The sequence below is a fragment of the Scyliorhinus canicula genome, chromosome 6 (assembly GCF_902713615.1).
Source record: "Scyliorhinus canicula chromosome 6, sScyCan1.1, whole genome shotgun sequence".
Classification (NCBI taxonomy): domain Eukaryota; kingdom Metazoa; phylum Chordata; class Chondrichthyes; order Carcharhiniformes; family Scyliorhinidae; genus Scyliorhinus; species Scyliorhinus canicula.
In genome coordinates, this window is record NC_052151.1 from 207,764,958 (window position 1) to 207,786,476 (window position 21,519).

A 21,519-nucleotide genomic window follows, 5' to 3' on the forward strand; every position below is an offset into this window, starting at 1 on the left:
TTTGGCAGCATCAGTGGACAGAGAAACGGAATTAACGTTACCATTCCGCATCAACTAACGATAGTATTTTACATTTATTTTCGATTATCAGTCCGATACGCCCCTTCCTTCAGAACCTATATGCCCAAATATCCCTCAAAATATTCTGAACATTCTTCCAAATCCACGAACCACTGCACATTCAGATGCAGAAATACCTCTTCCCACCTTCCACGCTGCTGCCTGCAATGTAGCTGACCCACCAGCAATCCAATGGCTTTCTCACCATACTCATAGCCAATCGACCTCGCACGTGTAATGGACAATTGTAATACTTATTATTGAATAACTGCTTACTAGTGTGATTAACTAAAGCTGCAGGCGTTTGTGTGTGTGTGTGTGTCCAAGGTTAGAGAGAGAGAGACCAAAACTGATATGCCGGCTGTCTGAAGGTCGAGATAGTAAAGCCAGGAGAAAAACAACTCCTTATATGGAATGGAGAAATAATAGTATCTTTTGAATGTGTAAAGACTGAAGGTTGCGGCACTCGGCGCACTTTCCTCTCTCTCATGTAGAAAGAGGAAGGTGTCCTCTGCAGAGGTAAGAAATATACTAACTTGCTCTTATTCATGACTGTTTGTTTCTGAGTTTTCCTTTTTCCCACCACAGTTCTTGGCGACGAGGATGGGACCCCGTTCTTGAGATAGACACTGCTAGATTCCGGGGAGGCATTAGCGCTGACGCCTTGAGGGCTTTTCACCTCATCTCAAAGGCTTCAATTGGCCATCAGCGTGAGAGGACCAGGAATTACCGTGTCACCCCAGCACCGGGATCCGGACTGAAATTTATGGTAAGGAATTGCTCTATTATCAATTATAGACAGTGGTGAACAGTCTCACAGTGACGGGTGGATTTAGACTTGGATCTATCAAACAGGTTGGACCTGTAAAAATACCTAAACGATAGGTATTGGTTTGCTGGTTTAGGAAAATGAAACCACCTAACCGGACGCACTTCCGTGCGGGAGCCTCCCAGAGGAAAATCCAGTCACAAGGGATAAGGTCACTGTGAGTCTGGGCCACAAGTAAGAGACCAGTCATGGGGAATAGCAATGGGAAAAAACAAACAAATGCTGCAAGTTTAAATAGCCCTAATATACGATACATGGTTACTAATTATGGACAAGACTCGGCGAGTCAAGTTAAAATGTGGGTGAAGGAGTGTGGTTTCCTGAATGAGGAAATTTTAGTGTAAGACAATTGGAATTATTAAAAACTCAGTTAGAACAGAGGGCAAAAGAATGTGGAAAGAAAAGCAAAAGGAAAAGAGAACCAATAAATTGGGCGGCTTATGGTCTGTGGAAAACAGAGGCAGAAATAAGAAATAGACGATCACAGGCGAAACCCAAAGAAACTGCAAATAAAACCAACTCTCTTCAGTGTGTTAAGTCTATTTCAGGTCACCCCATTCCGGATGATCCCGACCTGGATGGCTACCTCCCGCGCCCAACGGCTCCTCCACTAGTGGCCCCCACGAACCCAGGCCAACAGCCGCGACCGAGCCCTACACCACATAGTGAACCCCCTCGGGGGGCGCCTGACACGTCCATGGGAACTCTACCGTCAAGAGCTGACCGTCACCCTCTTTACTCAGATATCAGAACCATGACTACATCTGACTCCCCAGTAGCTCACCATCCCCGGAGTAAGGCGTCGTGCAGGCCTAAATCTGCCCTTCCAGATGCACCAGAACCGTTTAATTATCTCAAAGGCGACGAAGAAAGGGAAGGACACAGTCAATTTCTCGGCAGTGTCCTCAATGCTCCAATGATTGACGTGGCGGGCCCGGAAGGACAACCGATACTTGTCCACAGATCGTGGACAATGAAAGACATTGAATGTGCCTATGAACAACTCCCAGATCCCAGAGAAGCGGAAGGCCAGAAATTTGCAGGCGAGGTACGCAAGTTCTGCCTCGAGTTTCGCCCCATGTCTCATGAGATGCGGCGATTATTGGGGAGGAAATTGGGCGCAGACATCTCCGAGATCCGACACAATTGGCCAGATGATAATCTACGAGCTCGCCAAGTTCAACCAGACCATGCAGATAATGTGCCTTATAAAGCCTTTGTTACAGGTCTGGTGGACACCTGTCAAACTGCCTTTCCGGTTAGAATGGATATGCCAAAAATTGCCATATGTAAGCAGCGTGACTATGAACCTGTGTCCCAGTACCTGATCCGGCTCCCAGAAGTCCATAACGCTCATAGTGGACTTACACCACCAGCTGACATGAATACAGCTGAAGTGATCGAGCCTTGGGAAACAGCCAACATTCCTGACTGACGAGCGAGTGAGAAACATTTCTCTAGATGCTGGTCTTGACTTGTTCCCTCTTAGTTTCTAGTATTTATTCAACCATCTACAATAAATTAGCGATATACAATATCCAAAAAGCATTCACATTGTCTTAGTTTAAAGATGGCCTTGATGTGGAGATGCCGGTGTTGGACACCGGTGAGCACAGTCAGAAGTCTTGCAACACCAGTTAAAGTCCAACAGGTTTGTTTCGAATCACAAGCTTTCCTGCATTCACCCTAGCCAATCCCTGGAAAAAAGGGAAATTGGAATTGTTGCTCACAAGATTCAGGGTTTTACTTCTCCCCTCCCTAATCAATAACGCATTCCCCATGATCTCAATGTTAATCAGAAATGTGTCTGTACATCTCCGTTCACGAAATAATAGCATGTGTTCTGTTGTTAAATTCTTATTCAGAAAGCCCTGTGTACTTCCCCAATCACTGAATAATAACATGTGCAATGCAAGTGTTCTGACTTTTCAAATAGAGCGCACTCTGTTGGGAAAATGAACTCTTCTTTTTGAAAAGTGTGGGATACCATTTCGCATCAGACACGATTCGTTCCAAAGAAACGTGGTGAAACTTGAAACTGAATGAGAAAAAGTATATTCGTAGTCGGCAGGATTCGAACTTGCGCGGGAGACCCCAAAGGATTTCTAGCCCATCGCCTTAACCACTCGGCCACGACTACACGAACCTATGTGCTGCTTCGGTGTCATTTGACGGGAAAGTAATTTTTAATCAGTTCGTCGCAGACAGACACACAAAATCCAATTCTGAACATTACTGTGTTCATAATGAATATTCTTTCATTCAAACCTGACGAAATCCAAACCCGCGATGCCGCAATAGCTCCGTTAAGGTTGTTATAGGAAAGCTTTGATAGCATCCCTTTCTTGAATTATGAAATGTCATTTGATTTGATTAATATTCGCAATTTGCTGTTGGGCTCCGTACATTTTACTTCTGCATTTGTTGACAGGGCGATAATGCACCGACACAAATCTCAATTCAAACTGGAGTTAGTGCTGAAAATGCTGCAATTATCCTCAGGGTCCAGAAACATCTGGGTTAAAGTAAACCCATTAAGCTTCAGGACACAAAAACTGAAACTTCAGGGAAAACTCAGTGTGTCTGACAGCATCAGTGGACAGAGAAACGGAATTAACGTTTCCATTCCGCATCAACTAAAGAGAGTGTTTGACATTTATTTTCGATTATCAGTCCGATTCTCCCTCCCTTCAGAACCGAAATGCCCAAATATCCCCAAACTATTCTGAACATTCTTCCACATCCACGAACCACTTCATATTCAGATGCAGAAATACCTCTTCCCACCTTCTAAGCTGCTGCCTGCAGATGTAGCTGACCCGCCAGCAATCCAATGGCTTTCTCACCATACTCATATCCAACCCCACCCCCCTCCCACCCCCCCACCCCCCAACCTTGCGCGCCTCCATTGCTGAACCGCCCTCCCTTTCGATTGAAGATCAAACTTCACCAGCAGCTCCTTCAACCTCTTTAAATGTCCCGGATGCACCACATATATTCCATCGCCCGCCAAATTCTCCCCGATCAACCGCTGTCCTCCCTCCCGCGCATCTCTAATCACCTCTGCCTTGAATGAAATGACCCCCTCCCTCACTACCGCCTTCAATGCCTCCCAAACCACGGACGGCGAGACGTTCCCATTTCGGTTAATTTACACGTACCCCTCAATCACTATCCCCATCTTAATGCAAAAAATCGGGTGTGCCATCAAACCCACAATGGCCATTCATTATTAACAATAAAGAAGAAACCTGAGTTCAATGGGAGATAGATGGAGTTTGAAAGTATGGTTGTTTAAATTCCACACGTGGACGTCTTAAGAGTCACAAAGCAACTTTCGCGACTTGGGAGTCCTCATTTGATCACCATAACGTTACATTGGCAATGTCCTGTAATCGAACACGGATACATCGCTTGGGAAACTGAAATTCCTGACTGACGAATGAATGAGAAACATTTCTCTAGGTGCTGGTCTTGACTTGTTCCCTTTAGTTTCTAGTATTTATTCAACCATCTGCAAAAAATTAGCGATATACAATATCCGAAAAGCTTTCACCTTGTCTTTGTTTGAAGACGTCCATGATGTGGAGATGCCGGTGTTGGACAGCGGTGAGCACAGTAAAAAGTCTTGCAACATCAGTTAAAGTCCAACATGTTTGTTTCGAATCACTAGCTTTCCTGCATTCACCATAGCCAATCCCTGGACAAAAACGAAAGTTGGAATTGTTGCTCACAAGATTCAGGCTTTTACGTGTCCCCTCCCTGATCAATAACGCATGCCCCGTGATCTCACTCTTAATCAGAGAGGTGTCTGTACATCTCCGTTCATTAAATAATAGCATGTATTCCGTTGTTAAATTATTATTCAGAAAGCCCTGTGTACTTCCCCAATCACTGATTAATAACACATGTGCAACCGTGTTCCGACTTTTCAAATAGAGCGCACTCTGTTGGGAAAAATAACTCGTCATTCTGAAAAGTGTGGGATACCATTTCGCATCAGACACGATTCGATCCAAAGGAACGTGGTGAAACTTGAAACTGAATGAGAAAAAGTAAATTCGTAGTCGGCAGGATTCGAACCTGCGCGGGGAAACCCCAATGGATTTCTAGTCCATCGCCTTAACCACTCGGCCACGACTACACAAATGCAGAGGCCCCTACGGAATCAATTGACCGGAAGGTAATTTTTAATCAGTTAGTCCCAGACAGACACACAGAATCCAATTCTGAACATTATTGTGTTCATAATAAATATTCTTGACGAAATCCAAACCCGCGATGGCACAAAAGCTCCGTTAAGGTTGCTATAGGAAAGCTTCGATAGCATCCCTTTGTTGAATTAGGAAATGTCATTTGATTTGATTAAAATTCGCAATTTGCTGTTGGACTCGGTACATTATTCTTCTGTATTTGTTGACAGGGCGATAATGCACCGACACAAATCACAATACAAACTGGAGTTAGTGCTGGATTCTTAAAGTGCTGGATTAATGGTCAGGATCCAGAAACATCTGGGTTAAAACAAACCCATTAAGCTTCAGGACACAAAAACAGAAACTTCAGGGGAAACTCAGCGGGTCTGGCAGCATCAATATAGATAGAAACGGGATTAACGTTTCCATTCCGCTTCAACTAAAAAGTATATTTTACATTCATTTTCGATTATCAGTCCGATACTGCCCTCCCTTCAGAAACGAAATGCCCAAATATCTCCAAAATATTCTCAATATTCTTCCAAATCGACGAACCACTTCACAATCAGATGCAGAAATACCTCTTTCCAACTCCCATGTTGCTGACTGCCGATGGAGCTGATCCGAGAGCACTCCAATGGCTTTCTCACCACACTCACAGCCAACCCCCCTTTCGCGCCTCATTGCTGAACCAGCCTGCCTTTGGATAGAAGATCAAACTTCACCTTCAGCTCCTTCCTCCTCATTCAATGTCCCGGTTCCGGGTGCACCACATATATTCCATCACCCGCCAAACTCTCCCCGACCAACCGCTGTCCTTCCTCCCGCGCCTCTCTAATCACCTCTTTCTTCAATGAAATGACCTCCCACCTCACTACCGCCTTCAATGCCTCCCAAACCACGGACGGCGGGAAGCTCCCATTTTAGTTAATTTCCACATAATCCTCAATAAATTTCCCCATCTTAACGCAAAAAATCCGGTGTGTCATCAAATCTACAATGGTCAGTCATGTTAACAATAAAGAGGAAACCTGATTTCAATGTAAGATTGATGGAGTTTGAAATTATGGTTATTTGAAATCCTCCCGTGGACGTCTTTAGAGTCACAAAGCAACGTTTGCGACTTGCGAGTCCTCATTTGATCGCCATAAGGTTACATTGGCAATGCTCCGTAATCGAACCCAAACCCGTGTGTTCTTGAAAATACAGAAAAATGTGTCATTTGAAACATGGAAGTCTGGCAATATCTGGTCTGAGAGGATACAGGGAAAGATCCCACAAAAGGTTAATAGCAGCTGCAAAGAGCAGGATTGTAAAATGCAGATTCTTGCTCACAAGCAGGCTTATCAAACACGCAGGTTTCATGTGGTAATCTAAAACAATGGCTCACACCTTCATGGAATGTAACTATCTCAGGAAGTATCTGTAAAGGCATGGATGAGAGTTTCAATTGACGAATGTTTAAAGCAGGCAGGTCTTTCAAGTCATAACCAAGTTAAATTTTAGCATACAGCTCAAAGCAAAGTCTCACACCTTAATTGAAATTAACTCTTAGTAAACAGCTGGAAAGGGTGGAAGATGCTCAGTCGAATTTGGTGTCAATTCTAAAGTGTAAAATTCTACGAACATCAAGGCAATTAAAAGAAAGGCAGCACGGTGGCGCAGTGGGTTAGCCCTGCAGCCTCACGGCGGTGAGGACCTGGGTTCGAATCCCAGCCCTGGGTCACTGTCCGTGTGGAGTTTGCACATTCTCCCCATGTCTGCGTGGGTTTCACCCCCACAACCCAAAGATGTGCAGCGTAGGTAGATTGACCACTCTAAATTGCCCCTTAATTGGTAAAAATGATTGAGTAAAGTCAATTAAAAAAGTCAATTAAAAGAAAATTGGAGACGAACTGCCTACCGGAGATACAATTGCAAGACAAAATCAAAGGCACAGTTATGAGCTGACGACAATTGGAAAATTAAGTGATTCGAAAGCACAGAAGTGGAAGTAACACCTGTTAAGACCAAAGGAACTTTGAACATCACAAAGGATAATGTAATCAGATCTGAGGTGTCGTTATGCCCAAAATGAATAATTAGTCGTATTCAAATGTTTACATCAAAGATACTTTTTAACAAGCAAAGGGAAATAAGTTAATTTACAATAAGGCTCTAAAAACTTAATAATTGTTAGAAAGAGAATATAAACCCAGGGAGCAGCAGCAACAAGGACAGAGCACAGAGAAACAGCAACAGGAGAGAAGGGGAGGAGAACTCAGAGAGAGAGAGAGAGAGAGAGCTCGGTCATGGGAACGACAAGGCAAGCAGCCGAGTTTAAACAGTTATACATCTAAGGAAGACTAGAATTTAAACAGGAGTCAGAGTCAGCTTAGAAATAGCTATCAGAGTTAGCTCTTATAGCTCAGTACATGGATCAACAAGAAACAGCAACAGAGCTAACCAGCGAATACATCCCAAAATGACAAGAATTTAAAGAAGATTGAGTGTCAAGGTGGGCCTGAAGGTCCCTTCAACCAACAGGAAGGATCCAGAAGCAAGAGCTTTTTACCTTTCTGTAAAGAATGTGTTTGCAGCTTTTAAAAGAAAAAATATAATAATAAAATAACTTAACTTAACCTGAAAAAGTGGTTTATTCCTGAAAGTCTGCGTTACTTACTTAGCAATGCAGGACCCAGGACATCGATGCTACTAAGTGGTAAGTAGATAAAATCTTCGGTGAAGGTATGGGTTCGACTGGGGGATAACTGGAAAATATAGTTTGACCTGAATGGCACCCACCGAAGCCTGCATCGGAGTCAGGGAGTGAGAATCCCTGTTCACCATTTAGAATATTGGACCTTTTTGGAACAGGGGGAATTCTAAGAAGAGTAGAGAGTTTTCAAAAACACGTGCTTGAGAAACAGCCAACATTCCTGACTGACGAGTGAGTGAGTAACATTTCTCTAGATGCTGGCCTTGACATGTGCCATCTTATTTTCTAGTATTTATTCAACCATCTACAATAAATTAGCGATATACAATATCCGAAAAGCATTCACATTGTCTTTGTTTGAAGATGGCCATGATGTGGAGATGCCAGTGTTGGACAACGGTGAGCACAGTAAGAAGTCTTGCAACATCAGTTAAAGTCCAACAGGTTTGTTTCGAATCACTAGCTTTCCTGCATTCACCATAGCCAATCGCTGGACAAAAAGGAAAGTTGGAATTGTTGGTCACAAGATTCAGGCTTTTACGTATCCCCTCCCTGATCAATAACGCATGCCCTGTGATCTGACTCTTAATCAGAAAGGTGTCTGTACAACTCCGTTCACTAAATAATAGCATATGTTCCATTGTGAAATTCTTATTCCGAGAGCCCAGTGTACTTCCCCAATCACTGAATAATAACATGTGCAACAGTGTCCCGACGTTTCAAATAGAGCGCACTCTGTTGGGAAAAACAACTGGTCTTTTTGAAAAGTGTGGGATACCATTTCGGATCTCGCACGATTCGATCCAAAGGAACGTGGTGAAACTGGAAACTGAATGAGAAAAATAATATTCGTAGTCGGCAGGATTTGAACCTGCGGGGGGAAACGCCAATGGATTTTTAATCCATCACCTTAACCACTCGGCCACAACAACACAAACGCAGAGGCCGATACGAATTAATTGACCGTTGGGTAATTTTTAATCAGTAAGTCGCAGACAGACACACAGAATCCAATTCTGAACATTATTGTGTTCATAATAAATATTCTTTCATTCACAACCTGACGAAATCCAAACCCGCGATGCCATAATAGTTCCGTTAAGGTTGCTATAGGAAAACTTCGATAGCATCCCTTTGTTGAATTAGGAAATGTCATTTGATTTGATTAATATTCGCAACTTGCTGTTGGACTCGGTACAATATTCTTCTGTATTTGTTGACAGGGCGATAATGCACCGACACAAATCACAACACAAACTGGAGTTAGTGCTGGATTCTGAAAGTGCTGGAATAATGGTCAGGATCCAGAAACATCTGGGTTAAAGCAAACCCATTAAGCATCAGGACACAAAAACAGAAACTTCAGGAGAAACTCAGCAGGTCTGGCAGCACCAATACAGATAGAAACGGAATTAACGTTTCCATTACGCATCAACTAAAGAGTATATTTTACACTTATTTTCGATTATCAGTCCGATACTCCCCTCCCTTCAGAACGGAAATGCCCAAATATCCCAATAATATTCTCAACTTTCTTCCAAATCGACGAACCACTTCACATTCAGATGCAGAAATACCTCTTTCCATCTCCCACGCTGCTGCCTGCCGATGGAGCTGACCCGCGAGCAATCCAATGGCTTTCTCACCATAATCAGAGCCAACCCCCCTTGCTCGCCTCCATTGCTGATCCACCCTCCCTTTCGATAGAAGATCAAACTTCACGGGCAACTCCTCACTCAATGCCTCGGTTGCACATGCACCACATCTCTTCCATCACCCGCCATAATCTCCCCGATCAACCGACGCCCGTCCTCCCCTGCCTCTCTAATCACCTCTGTCTTGAATGAAATGTCCTCACCCCTCATTACCTGCTTCAATGCCTCCCAAATAACGGACGGCGAGACGTTCCCATTTTGATTAATTTCCACATACTCCACAATCATTTTCCCCATCTTAATGCAAACAATCGGGTGCGCCATCAAGCCCACAATGGTCAATCATTATTAACAATAAAGAAGAAATCTGAGTTCAATGGGAGATTGATGGAGTTTGAAAGTATGGTTATTTGAATTGCCCCCTTGGACGTCTTTATAGTCACAAAGCAACGTTCGCGACTTGCGAGTCCTCAACTAATCGCCAGAAGGTTTCATTGGCAATGCTCCGTAATCGAACAAGGACCCAGCGCCTGGGAAGCAGCCAACATTCCTGACTTACGAATCAGTGAGGAACATTTCTCTAGATGCTGGTCTTGACATGTGCCGTGTTATGTTCTAGTATTTATTCAACCATCTACAATAAATTAGCGATATACAATATCCGAAAAGTATTCACATTGTCTTTGTTTGAAGATGGCCATGATGTGGAGATGCTGGTGTTGGACAGCGGTGAGCACAGTAAGAAGTCTTGCAACATCAGTTAAAGTCCAACAGGTTTGTTTCGAATCACTAGCTTTCCTGCATTCACCATAGCCAATCCCTGGACAAAAGGGAAAGTTGGAATTGTTGCTCACAAGATTCAGGCTTTTACGTATCCCTTCCCTAATCAATAACGCATGTCCCGTGATCTCACTCTTAATCAGAAAGATGTCTGTACATCTCCGTTCACTAAATAATAGCATATGTTCCATTGTGAAATTCTTCTTCAGAAAGCCCAGTGTACATCCCCAATCACTGAATAATAACATATGCAACAGTGTCCCGACGTTTCAAATAGAGCGCACTCTGTTGGGAAAAACAACTGGTCATTTTGAAAAGTGTGGTATAACATTTCGCATCAGAAGCGATTCGATCCAAAGGAAAGTGGTGACACTGGAAACTGAATGAGAAGAATAATATGCGTAGTCGGCAGAATTCGAACCTGCGGGAGGAAACGCCAATGGATTTCTAGCCCATCACCTTAACCACTCGGCCACGACTACACAAACGCACAGGCCGCTACGGAATTAATTGACCGTTGGGTAATTTTTAATCAGTTAGACGCAGACAGACACACAGAATCCAATTCTGAACATTATTGTGTTCATAATAAATATTCTTTCATTCACAACCTGACGAAATCCAAACCCGCGATGCCACAATAGTTCCGTTAAGGTTGCTATAGGAAACTTCGATAGCATGCCTTTGTTGAATTAGGAAATGTCATTTTATTTGATTAATATTCGCAATTTGCTGTTGGACTCGGTACATTATTCTTCTGTATTTGTTGACAGGGCGATAATGCACCGACACAAATCACAATACAAACTGGAGTTAGTGCTGGATTCTGAAAGTGCTGGAATAATGGTCAGGATCCAGAAACATCTGGGTTAAAGCAAACCCATTAAGCTTCAGGACACAAAAACAGAAACTTCAGGGAAAACTAAGCGTGTCTGGCAGCATCAGTGGGCAGAGAAACGGAATTAATGTTTCCATTCCGCATCAACTAAAGAGTATATTTTACATAAATTTTCGATTATCAGTCCGATACTCCCCTCCCTTCAGAACTGAAATGCCCAAATATCCCAATAATATTCTCAGCATTCTTCCAAATCTACGAGCCACTTCACATTCAGATGCAGAAATACCTCTTTCCATCTCCCACACTGCTGCCTTCCGATGGAGCTGACCCGCGAGCAATCCAATGGCTTTCTCACCATAATCAGAGCCAACCCCCCTTGCTCGCCTCCATTGCTGATCCACCCTCCCCTTCGATAGAAGATCAATCTTCACGGGCAACTCCTCACTCAATGCCTCGGTTCCAGATGCACCACATCTCTTCCATCACCCGCCATAATCTCCCCGATCAACCGACGCCCGTCCTCCCCTGCCTCTCTAATCACCTCTGTCTTGAATGAAATGTCCTCCCCCTCATTACCTCCTTCAATGCCTCCCAAATCACGGACGGCGAGACGTTCCCATTTTGATTAATTTCCACATACTCCACAATCACTTTCCCCATCTTAACGCAAAAAATCGGGTGTGCCATCAAACCCAGAATGGTGAATCATTATTGACAATAATGAAGAAATCTGAGTTCAGTGGGAGATTGATGGAGTTTGAAAGTATGGTTATTTGAATTGCACCCGTGGACGTCTTTATAGTCACAAAGCAACGTTCGCGACTTGGGAGTCCTCAATTGATCGCCAGAAGGTTACATTGGCAATGCTCCGTAATCGAACAAGGACCCAGCGCCTGGGAAACAGCCAACATTCCTGACTGACGAATCAGTGAGGAACATTTCTCTAGATGCTGGTCTTGACATGTGCCGTCTTATGTTCTAGTATTTATTCAACCATCTACAATAAATTAGCGATATACAATATCCGAAAAGCATTCACATTGTCTTTGTTTGAAGATGGCCATGATGTGGAGATGCTGGTGTTGGACAGCGGTGAGCACAGTAAGAAGTCTTGCAACATCAGTTAAAGTACAACAGGTTTGTTTCGAATCACTAGCTTTCCTGCATTCACCATAGCCAATCCCTGGACAAAAGGGAAAGTTGGAATTGTTGCTCACAAGATTCAGGCTTTTACGTCTCCCCTCACTGATCAATAACGCATGCCCCGTGATCTCACTCTTAATCAGAAAGTTGTCTGTAAATCTCCGTTCACTAAATAATAGCATATGTTCCATTGTGAAATTCTTCTTCAGAAAGCCCAGTATACATCCCCAGTCACTGAATAATAACATGTGCAACAGTGTCCCGACGTTTCAAATAGAGCGCACTCTGTTGGGGAAAAACAACTGGTCTTTTTGAAAAGTGTGGGATACCATTTCGCATCAGACACGATTCGATCCAAAGGAACGTGGTGAAATTTGAAACTGAATGAGAAAAAGTAAATTCGTAGTCGGCAGGATTCGAACCTGCGCGGGGAAACCCCAATGGATTTTTAGTCCATCGCCTTAACCACTCGGCCACGACTACACAAATGCAGAGGCCGATACGGAATTAATTGACCGTTGGGTAATTTTTAATCAGTGAGTCGCAGACAAACACACTGAATCCAATTCTGAACATTATTGTGTTCATAATAAATATTCTTTCATTCACAACCTGACGAAATCCAAACCCGCGATGCCACAATAGCTCCGTTAAGGTTGCTATAGGAAAGCTTCGATAGCATCCCTTTGTTGAATTAGGAAATGTCATTTGATTAGATTAATATTCGCAATTTGCTGTTGGACTCGGTACATTATTCTTCTGTATTTGTTGACAGGGCGATAATGCACCGACACAAATCACAATACAAACTGGAGTTAGTGCTGGATTCTGAAAGTGCTGGAATAATGGTCAGGATACAGAAACATCTGGGTTAAAGCAAACCCATTAAGCTTCAGGACACAAAAACAGAAACTTCAGGAGAAACTCAGCGGGTCTGGCAGCATCAATAGAGACAGAAACGGAATTAACATTTCCATTCCGCATCAACTAAAGAGTATATTTTACATTTATTTTCGATTATCAGTCCGATACTCCCCTCCCTTCAGAACTGAAATGCCCAAATATCTCAATAATATTCTCAGCATTCTTCCAAATCGACGAACCACTTCACATTCAGATGCAGAAATACCTCTTCCCATCTCCCACGCTGCTGCCTGCCGATGGAGCTGACCCGCGAGCAATCCAATGGCTTTCTCACCATAATTCAAGGCAACCACCCATGCTCGCCTCCATTGCTGATCCAACCTTCCTTTCGATAGAAGATCAAACTTCACGGGCAACTGCTCACTCAATGCCTCATTTCCAGATGCACCATATCTCTTCCATCGCCCGCCATAATCTCCCCATCAACCGACACCCTTCCTCCCCTGCCTCTCTAATCACCTCTGTCTTGAATGAAATGTCTTCCCCCTCATTACCACCTTCAATGCCTCCCAAACCACGGACGGCGAGACGTTCCCATTTTGATTAATTTCCACATACTCCACAATCACTTTCCCCATCTTAACGCAAAAAATCGAGTGTGCCATCAAACCCACAATGGACAGTCATTATTAACAATAAAGAAGAAATCTGAGTCCAATGGGAGATTGATGGAGTTTGAAAGTATGGTTATTTGAATTACACCCGTGGATGTCTTCAGAGCCACAAAGCAACGTTCGTGACTTGCGAGTCCTCATTTGATCGCCACAAGGTTACATTGGCAATGCTCCGCAATCGAACCCAAACCCGTGCTTGGGAAACAGCCAACATTCCTGACTGACGAGTGAGTGAGTAACATTTCTCTAGATGCTGGTCTTCACATGTGCCGTCTTATTTTCTAGTATTTATTCAACCATCTACAATAAATTAGCGATATACAATATCCGAAAAGCATTCACATTGTCTTTGTTTGAAGATGGCCATGATGTGGAGATGCCGGTGTTGGTCAGTGGTGAGCACAGTAAGAAGTCTTGCAACATCAGTTAATGTCCAACAGGTTTGTTTCGAATCACTAGCTTTCCTGCATTCACCATTGCCAATCGCTTTACAAAAAGGAAAGTTGGAATTGTTGCTCACAAGATTCAGGCTTTTATGTCTCCCCTCACTGATCAATAACGCATGCCCCGTTATCTCACTCTTAATCAGAAAGTTGTCTGTACATCTCCGTTCACTAAATAATAGCATATGTTCCATTGTGAAATTCTTCTTCAGAAAGCCCAGTGTACATCCCCAATCACTGAATAATAACATGTGCAACAGTGTCCCGACGATTCAAGTAGAGCGCACTCTGTTGGGGAAAAACAATTGGTCTTTTTGAAAAGTGTGGGATACCATTTCGCATCAGACACGATTCGATCCAAAGGAGAGTGGTGAAACTGGAAACTGAATGAGAAAAATAATATTCGTAGTTGGCAGGATTCGAACCTGCCCGGGGAAACCCCAATGGATTTCTAGTCCATCACCTTAACCACTCGGCCACGACTACACAAACGCAGAGGCCGATACGGAATTAATTGACCGTTGGGTAATTTTTAATCAGTTCGTCGCAGACAGACACACAGAATCCAATTCTGAACATTATTGTGTTCATAATAAATATTTTTTCATTCACAACCTGACGAAATCCAAACCCGCGAGGCCGCAATAGCTCCGTTAATGTTGCTATAGGAAAGCTTCGATAGCATCCCTTTGTTGATTTAGGAAATGCCATTTGATTTGATTAATATTCGCAATTTGCTGTTGGACTCGGTACATTATTCTTCTGTATTTGTTGACAGGGCGATAATGCACCGACACAAATCACAATACAAACTGGAGTTAGTGCTGGATTCTGAAAGTGCTGGAATAATGGTCAGGATCCAGAAACATCTGGGTTAAAGCAAACCCATTAAGCTTCAGGACACAAAAACAGAAACTTCAGGGAAAACTAAGCGTGTCTGGCAGCATCAGTGGGCAGAGAAACGGAATTAACGTTTCCATTCCGCATCAACTAAAGAGTATATTTAACATTAATTTTCGATTATCAGTCCGATACTCCCCTCCCTTCAGAACTGAAATGCCCAAATATCCCAATAATATTCTCAGCATTCTTCCAAACCTACGAACCACTTCACATTCAGATGCAGAAATACCTCTTTCCATCTCCCACGCTGCTGCCTGCCGATGGAGCTGACCCGCGAGCAATCCAATGGCTTTCTCACCATAATCAGACCCAACCCCCCTTGCTCGCCTCCATTGCTGATCCACCCTCCCTTTCGATAGAAGATCAATCTTCACGGGCAACTCCTCACTCAATGCCTCGGTTCCAGATGCACCACATCTCCTCCATCACCCGCCATAATCTCCCCGATCAACCGACGCCCGTCCTCCCCTGCCTCTCTAATCACCTCTGTCTTGAATGAAATGTCCTCCCCCTCATTACCTCCTTCAATGCCTCCCAAATCACGGACGGCGAGACGTTCCCATTTTGATTAATTTCCACATACTCCACAATCACTTTCCCCATCTTAACAAAATAAATCGGGTGTGCCATCAAACCCTGAATGGTCAATCATTATTAACAATATAGAAGAAATCTGAGTTCAGTGGGAGATTGATGGAGTTTGAAAGTATGGTTATTTGAATTGCACCCGTGGACGTCTTTATAGTCTCAAAGCAACGTTCGCGACTTGGGAGTCCTCAATTGATCGCCAGAAGGTTACATTGGCAATGCTCCGTAATCGAACAAGGACCCAGCGCCTGGGAAACAGCCAACATTCCTGACTTACGAATCAGTGAGGAACATTTCTCTAGATGCTGGTCTTGACATGTGCCGTCTTATCTTCTAGTATTTATTCAACCATCTACAATAAATTAGCGATATACAATATCCGAAAAGCATTCACATTGTCTTTGTGTGAAGATGGCCATGATGTGAAGATGCTGGTGTTGGACAGCGGTGAGCACAGTAAGAAGTCTTGCAACATCAGTTAAAGTCCAACAGGTTTGTTTCGAATCACTAGCTTTCCTGCATTCACCATAGCAAATCCCTGGACAAAAGGGAAAGTTGGAATTGTTGCTCACAAGATTCAGGCTTTTACGTCTCCCCTCACTGATCAATAACGCATGCCCCGTGATCTCACTCTTAATCAGAAAGTTGTCTGTACATCTCCGTTCACTAAATAATAGCATATGTTCCATTGTGAAATTTTTCTTCAGAAAGCCCAGTGTACATCCCCAATCACTGAATAATAACATGTGCAACAGTGTCCCGACGTTTCAAATAGAGCGCACTCTGTTGGGGAAAAACAACTGGTCTTTTTGAAAAGTGTGGGATACCATTTCGCATCAGACACGATTCGATCCAAAGGAAAGTGGTGAAACTGCAAACTGAATGAGAAAAATGATATTCGTAGTCGGCAGGATTCGAACCTGCGCGGGGAAACCCCAAGGGATTTCTAGTCTATCGCCTTAACCACTCGGCCACGACTACACAAACGAGCCGATACGGAATTAATTGAACGTTGGGTAATTTTTAATCAGTTAGTCGCAGACAGACACACAGAATCCAATTCTGAGCATTATTGTGTTCATAATCAATATTTTTTCATTCACAACCTGACGAAATCCAAACCCGCGAGGCCACCATAGCTCCGTTAATGTTGCTATAGGAAAGCTTCGATAGCATCCCTTTGTTGATTTAGGAAATGCCATTTGATTTGATTAATATTCGCAATTTGCTGTTGGACTCGGTACATTATTCTTCTGTATTTGTTGACAGGGCGATGATGCACCGACACAAATCACAATACAAACTGGAGTTAGTGCTGGATTCTGAAAGTGCTGGAATAATGGTCAGGATCCAGAAACATCTGGGTTAAAGCAAACCCATTAAGCTTCAGGACACAAAAACAGAAACTTCAGGGAAAACTAAGCGTGTCTGGCAGCATCAGTGGGCAGAGAAACGGAATTAACGTTTCCATTCCGCATCAACTAAAGAGTATATTTAACATTAATTTTCGATTATCAGTCCGATACTCCCCTCCCTTCAGAACTGAAATGCCCAAATATCCCAATAATATTCTCAGAATTCTTCCAAACCTACGAACCACTTCACATTCAGATGCAGAAATACCTCTTTCCATCTCCCACGCTGCTGCCTGCCGATGGAGCTGACCCGCGAGCAATCCAATGGCTTTCTCACCATAATCAGACCCAACCCCCCTTGCTCGCCTCCATTGCTGATCCACCCTCCCTTTCGATAGAAGATCAATCTTCACGGGCAACTCCTCACTCAATGCCTCGGTTCCAGATGCACCACATCTCCTCCATCACCCGCCATAATCTCCCCGATCAACCGACGCCCGTCCTCCCCTGCCTCTCTAATCACCTCTGTCTTGAATGAAATGTCCTCCCCCTCATTACCTCCTTCAATGCCTCCCAAATCACGGACGGCGAGACGTTCCCATTTTGATTAATTTCCACATACTCCACAATCACTTTCCCCATCTTAACAAAATAAATCGGGTGTGCCATCAAACCCTGAATGGTCAATCATTATTAACAATATAGAAGAAATCTGAGTTCAGTGGGAGATTGATGGAGTTTGAAAGTATGGTTATTTGAATTGCACCCGTGGACGTCTTTATAGTCACAAAGCAACGTTCGCGACTTGGGAGTCCTCAATTGATCGCCAGAAGGTTACATTGGCAATGCTCCGTAATCGAACAAGGACCCAGCGCCTGGGAAACAGCCAACATTCCTGACTTACGATTCAGTAAGGAACATTTCTCTAGATGCTGGTCTTGACATGTGCCGTCTTATGTTCTAGTATTTATTCAACCATCTACAATAAATTAGCGATATACAATATCCGAAAAGCATTCACATTGTCTTTGTGTGAAGATGGCCATGATGTGAAGATGCTGGTGTTGGACAGCGGTGAGCACAGTAAGAAGTCTTGCAACATCAGTTAAAGTCCAACAGGTTTGTTTCGAATCACTAGCTTTCCTGCATTCACCATAGCCAATCCCTGGACAAAAGGGAAAGTTGGAATTGTTGCTCACAAGATTCAGGCTTTTACGTCTCCCCTCACTGATCAATAACGCATGCCCCGTGATCTCACTCTTAATCAGAAAGTTGTCTGTACATCTCTGTTCACTAAATAATAGCATATGTTCCATTGTGAAATTCTTCTTCAGAAAGCCCAGTGTACATCCCCAATCACTGAATAATAACATGTGCAACAGTGTCCCGACGTTTCAAATAGAGCGCACTCTGTTGGGGAAAAACAACTGGTCTTTTTGAAAAGTGTGGGATACCATTTCGCATCAGACACGATTCGATCCAAAGGAAAGTGGTGAAACTGCAAACTGAATGAGAAAAATGATATTCGTAGTCGGCAGGATTCGAACCTGCGCAGAGAAACCCCACTGGATTTCTAGTCCATCGCCTTAACCACTCGGCCACGACTACACAAACGCAGAGGCCGATATGGAATTAATTGACCGTTGGGTAATTTTTAATCAGTTAGTCGCAGACAGACACACAGAATCCAATTCTGAACATTATTGTGTTCATAATAAATATTCTTTCATTCACAACCTGACGAAATCCAAACCCGCGATGCCACAATAGCTCCGTTAAGGTTGCTATAGGAAAGCTTCGATAGCATCCCTTTGTTGAATTAGGAAATGTCATTTGATTTGATTAATATTCGCAATTTGCTGTTGGACTCGGTACATTATTCTTCTGTATTTGTTGACAGGGGGATAATGCACCGACACAAATCACAATACAAACTGGAGTTAGTGCTGGATTCTGAAAGTGCTGGAATAATGGTCAGGATCCAGAAACATCTGGGTTAAAGCAAACCCATTAAGCTTCAGGACACAAAAACAGAAACTTCAGGGAAAACTAAGCGTGTCTGGCAGCATCAGTGGGCAGAGAAACGGAATTAACGTTTCCATTCCGCATCAACTAAAGAGTATATTTTACATAAATTTTCGATTATCAGTCCGATACTCCCCTCCCTTCAGAACTGAAATGCCCAAATATCCCAATAATATTCTCAGCGTTCTTCCAAATCTACGAACCATTTCACATTCAGATGCAGAAATACCTCTTTCCATCTCCCACGCTGCTGCCTGCCGATGGAGCTGACCCGCGAGCAATCCAATGGCTTTCTCACCATAATCAGAGCCAACCCCCCTTGCTCGCCTCCATTGCTGATCCACCCTCCCTTTCGATAGAAGATCAATCTTCACGGGCAACTCCTCACTCAATGCCTCGGTTCCAGATGCACCACATCTCTTCCATCACACGCCATAATCTCCCAGATCAACCGACGCCCGTCCTCCCATGCCTCTCTAATCACCTCTGTCTTGAATGAAATGTCCTCCCCCTCATTACCTCCTTCAATGCCTCCCAAAGCACGGACAGCGAGACGTTCCCATTTTGATTAATTTCCACATACTCCACAATCACTTTCCCCATCTTAACAAAAAAAATCGGGTGTGCCATCAAACCCTGAATGGTCAATCATTATTAACAATATAGAAGAAATCTGAGTTCAGTGGGAGATTGATGGAGTTTGAAAGTATGGTTATTTGAATTGCACCCGTGGACGTCTTTATAGTCACAAAGCAACGTTCGCGACTTGGGAGTCCTCAATTGATCGCCAGAAGGTTACATTGGCAATGCTCCGTAATCGAACAAGGACCCAGCGCCTGGGAAACAGCCAACATTCCTTACTTACGAATCAGTGAGGAACATTTCTCTAGATGCTGGTCTTGACATGTGCCGTCTTATGTTCTAGTATTTATTCAACCATCTACAATAAATTAGCGATATACAATATCCGAAAAGCATTCACATTGTCTTTGTTTGAAGATGGCCATGATGTGAAGATGCTGGTGTTGGACAGCGGTGAGCACAGTAAGAAGTCTTGCGACATCAGTTAAAGTCCAACAGGTTTGATTCGAATCACTAGCTTTCCTGCATTCACCATAGCCAATCCCTGGACAAAAGGGAAAGTTGGAATTGTTGCTCACAATATTCAGGCTTTTACGTCTCCCCTCACTGATCAATAACGCATGCCCCGTGATCTCACTCTTAATCAGAAAGTTGTCTGTACATCTCCGTTCACTAAATAATAGCATATGTTCCATTGTGAAATTCTTCTTCAGAAAGCCCAGTGTACATCCCCAATCACTGAATAATAACATGTGCAACAGTTTCCCGACGTTTCAAATAGAGCGCACTCTGTTGGGGAAAAACAACTGGTCTTTTTGAAAAGTGTGGGATACCATTTCGCATCAGACACGATTCGATCCAAAGGAAAATGGTGAAACTGCAAACTGAATGAGAAAAATGATATGCGTAGTCGGCAGGATTCGAACCTGCGCGGGGAAACCCCAATAGATTTCTAGTCCATCGCCTTAACCACTCGGCCACGACTACACAAACGCACAGGCCGCTACGGAATTAATTGACCGTTGGGTAATTTTTAATCAGTTAGTCGCAGACAGACACACAGAATCCAATTCTCAACATTATTGTGTTCATAATAAATATTCTTTCATTCACAACCTGACGAAATCCAAACCCGCGATGCCACAATAGTTCCGTTAAGGTTGCTATTGGAAACTTCGATAGCATGCCTTTGTTGAATTAGGAAATGTCATTTGATTTGATTAATATTCGCAATTTGCTGTTGGACTCGGTACATTATTCTTCTGTATTTGTTGACAGGGCGATAATGCACCGACACAAATCACAATACAAACTGGAGTTAGTGCTGGATTCTGAAAGTGCTGGAATAATGGTCAGGATCCAGAAACATCTGGGTTAAAACAAACCCATTAAGCTTCAGGACACAAACACAGAAACTTCAGGGAAAACTAAGCGTGTCTGGCAGCATCAGTGGGCAGAGAAACGGAATTAATGTTTCCATTCCGCATCAACTAAAGAGTATATTTTACATTAATTTTCGATTATCAGTCCGATACTCCCCTCCCTTCAGAACTGAAATGCCCAAATATCCCAATAATATTCTCAGCATTCTTCCAAATCTACGAGCCACTTCACATTCAGATGCAGAAATACCTCTTTCTATCTCCCACACTGCTGCCTTCTGATGGAGCTGACCCGCGAGCAATCCAATGGCTTTCTCACCATAATCAGAGCCAACCCCCCTTGCTCGCCTCCATTGCTGATCCACCCTCCCTTTCGATAGAAGATCAATCTTCACGGGCAACTCCTCACTCAATGCCTCGGTTCCAGATGCACCACATCTCTTCCATCACCCGCCATAATCTCCCCGATCAACCGACGCCCGTCCTCCCCTGCCTCTCTAA

At 43.5% G+C, this 21,519-nt stretch overlaps 9 non-coding genes across 9 annotated transcripts; all 9 read right to left on the reverse strand.

Moving 5' to 3' along the window:
• Positions 1-2,948: 2,948 nt before the first annotated feature.
• Positions 2,949-3,029, reverse strand: trnas-aga. Its single transcript has one exon. It is a non-coding gene; the product is annotated as a tRNA-Ser (tRNA).
• A 1,922-nt stretch (positions 3,030-4,951) lies between these two features.
• Positions 4,952-5,033, reverse strand: trnas-aga. The gene has a single exon. It is a non-coding gene; the product is annotated as a tRNA-Ser (tRNA).
• A 3,600-nt stretch (positions 5,034-8,633) lies between these two features.
• Positions 8,634-8,715, reverse strand: trnaf-aaa. Its single transcript has one exon. It is a non-coding gene; the product is annotated as a tRNA-Phe (tRNA).
• A 1,903-nt stretch (positions 8,716-10,618) lies between these two features.
• Positions 10,619-10,700, reverse strand: trnas-aga. The gene has a single exon. It is a non-coding gene; the product is annotated as a tRNA-Ser (tRNA).
• A 1,903-nt stretch (positions 10,701-12,603) lies between these two features.
• trnaf-aaa lies at positions 12,604-12,685 on the reverse strand. The gene has a single exon. It is a non-coding gene; the product is annotated as a tRNA-Phe (tRNA).
• A 1,902-nt stretch (positions 12,686-14,587) lies between these two features.
• trnas-aga lies at positions 14,588-14,669 on the reverse strand. The gene has a single exon. It is a non-coding gene; the product is annotated as a tRNA-Ser (tRNA).
• A 1,904-nt stretch (positions 14,670-16,573) lies between these two features.
• Positions 16,574-16,655, reverse strand: trnas-aga. Its single transcript has one exon. It is a non-coding gene; the product is annotated as a tRNA-Ser (tRNA).
• A 1,900-nt stretch (positions 16,656-18,555) lies between these two features.
• On the reverse strand, positions 18,556-18,637 carry trnas-aga. The gene has a single exon. It is a non-coding gene; the product is annotated as a tRNA-Ser (tRNA).
• A 1,904-nt stretch (positions 18,638-20,541) lies between these two features.
• On the reverse strand, positions 20,542-20,623 carry trnas-aga. The gene has a single exon. It is a non-coding gene; the product is annotated as a tRNA-Ser (tRNA).
• Positions 20,624-21,519: the final 896 nt, after the last annotated feature.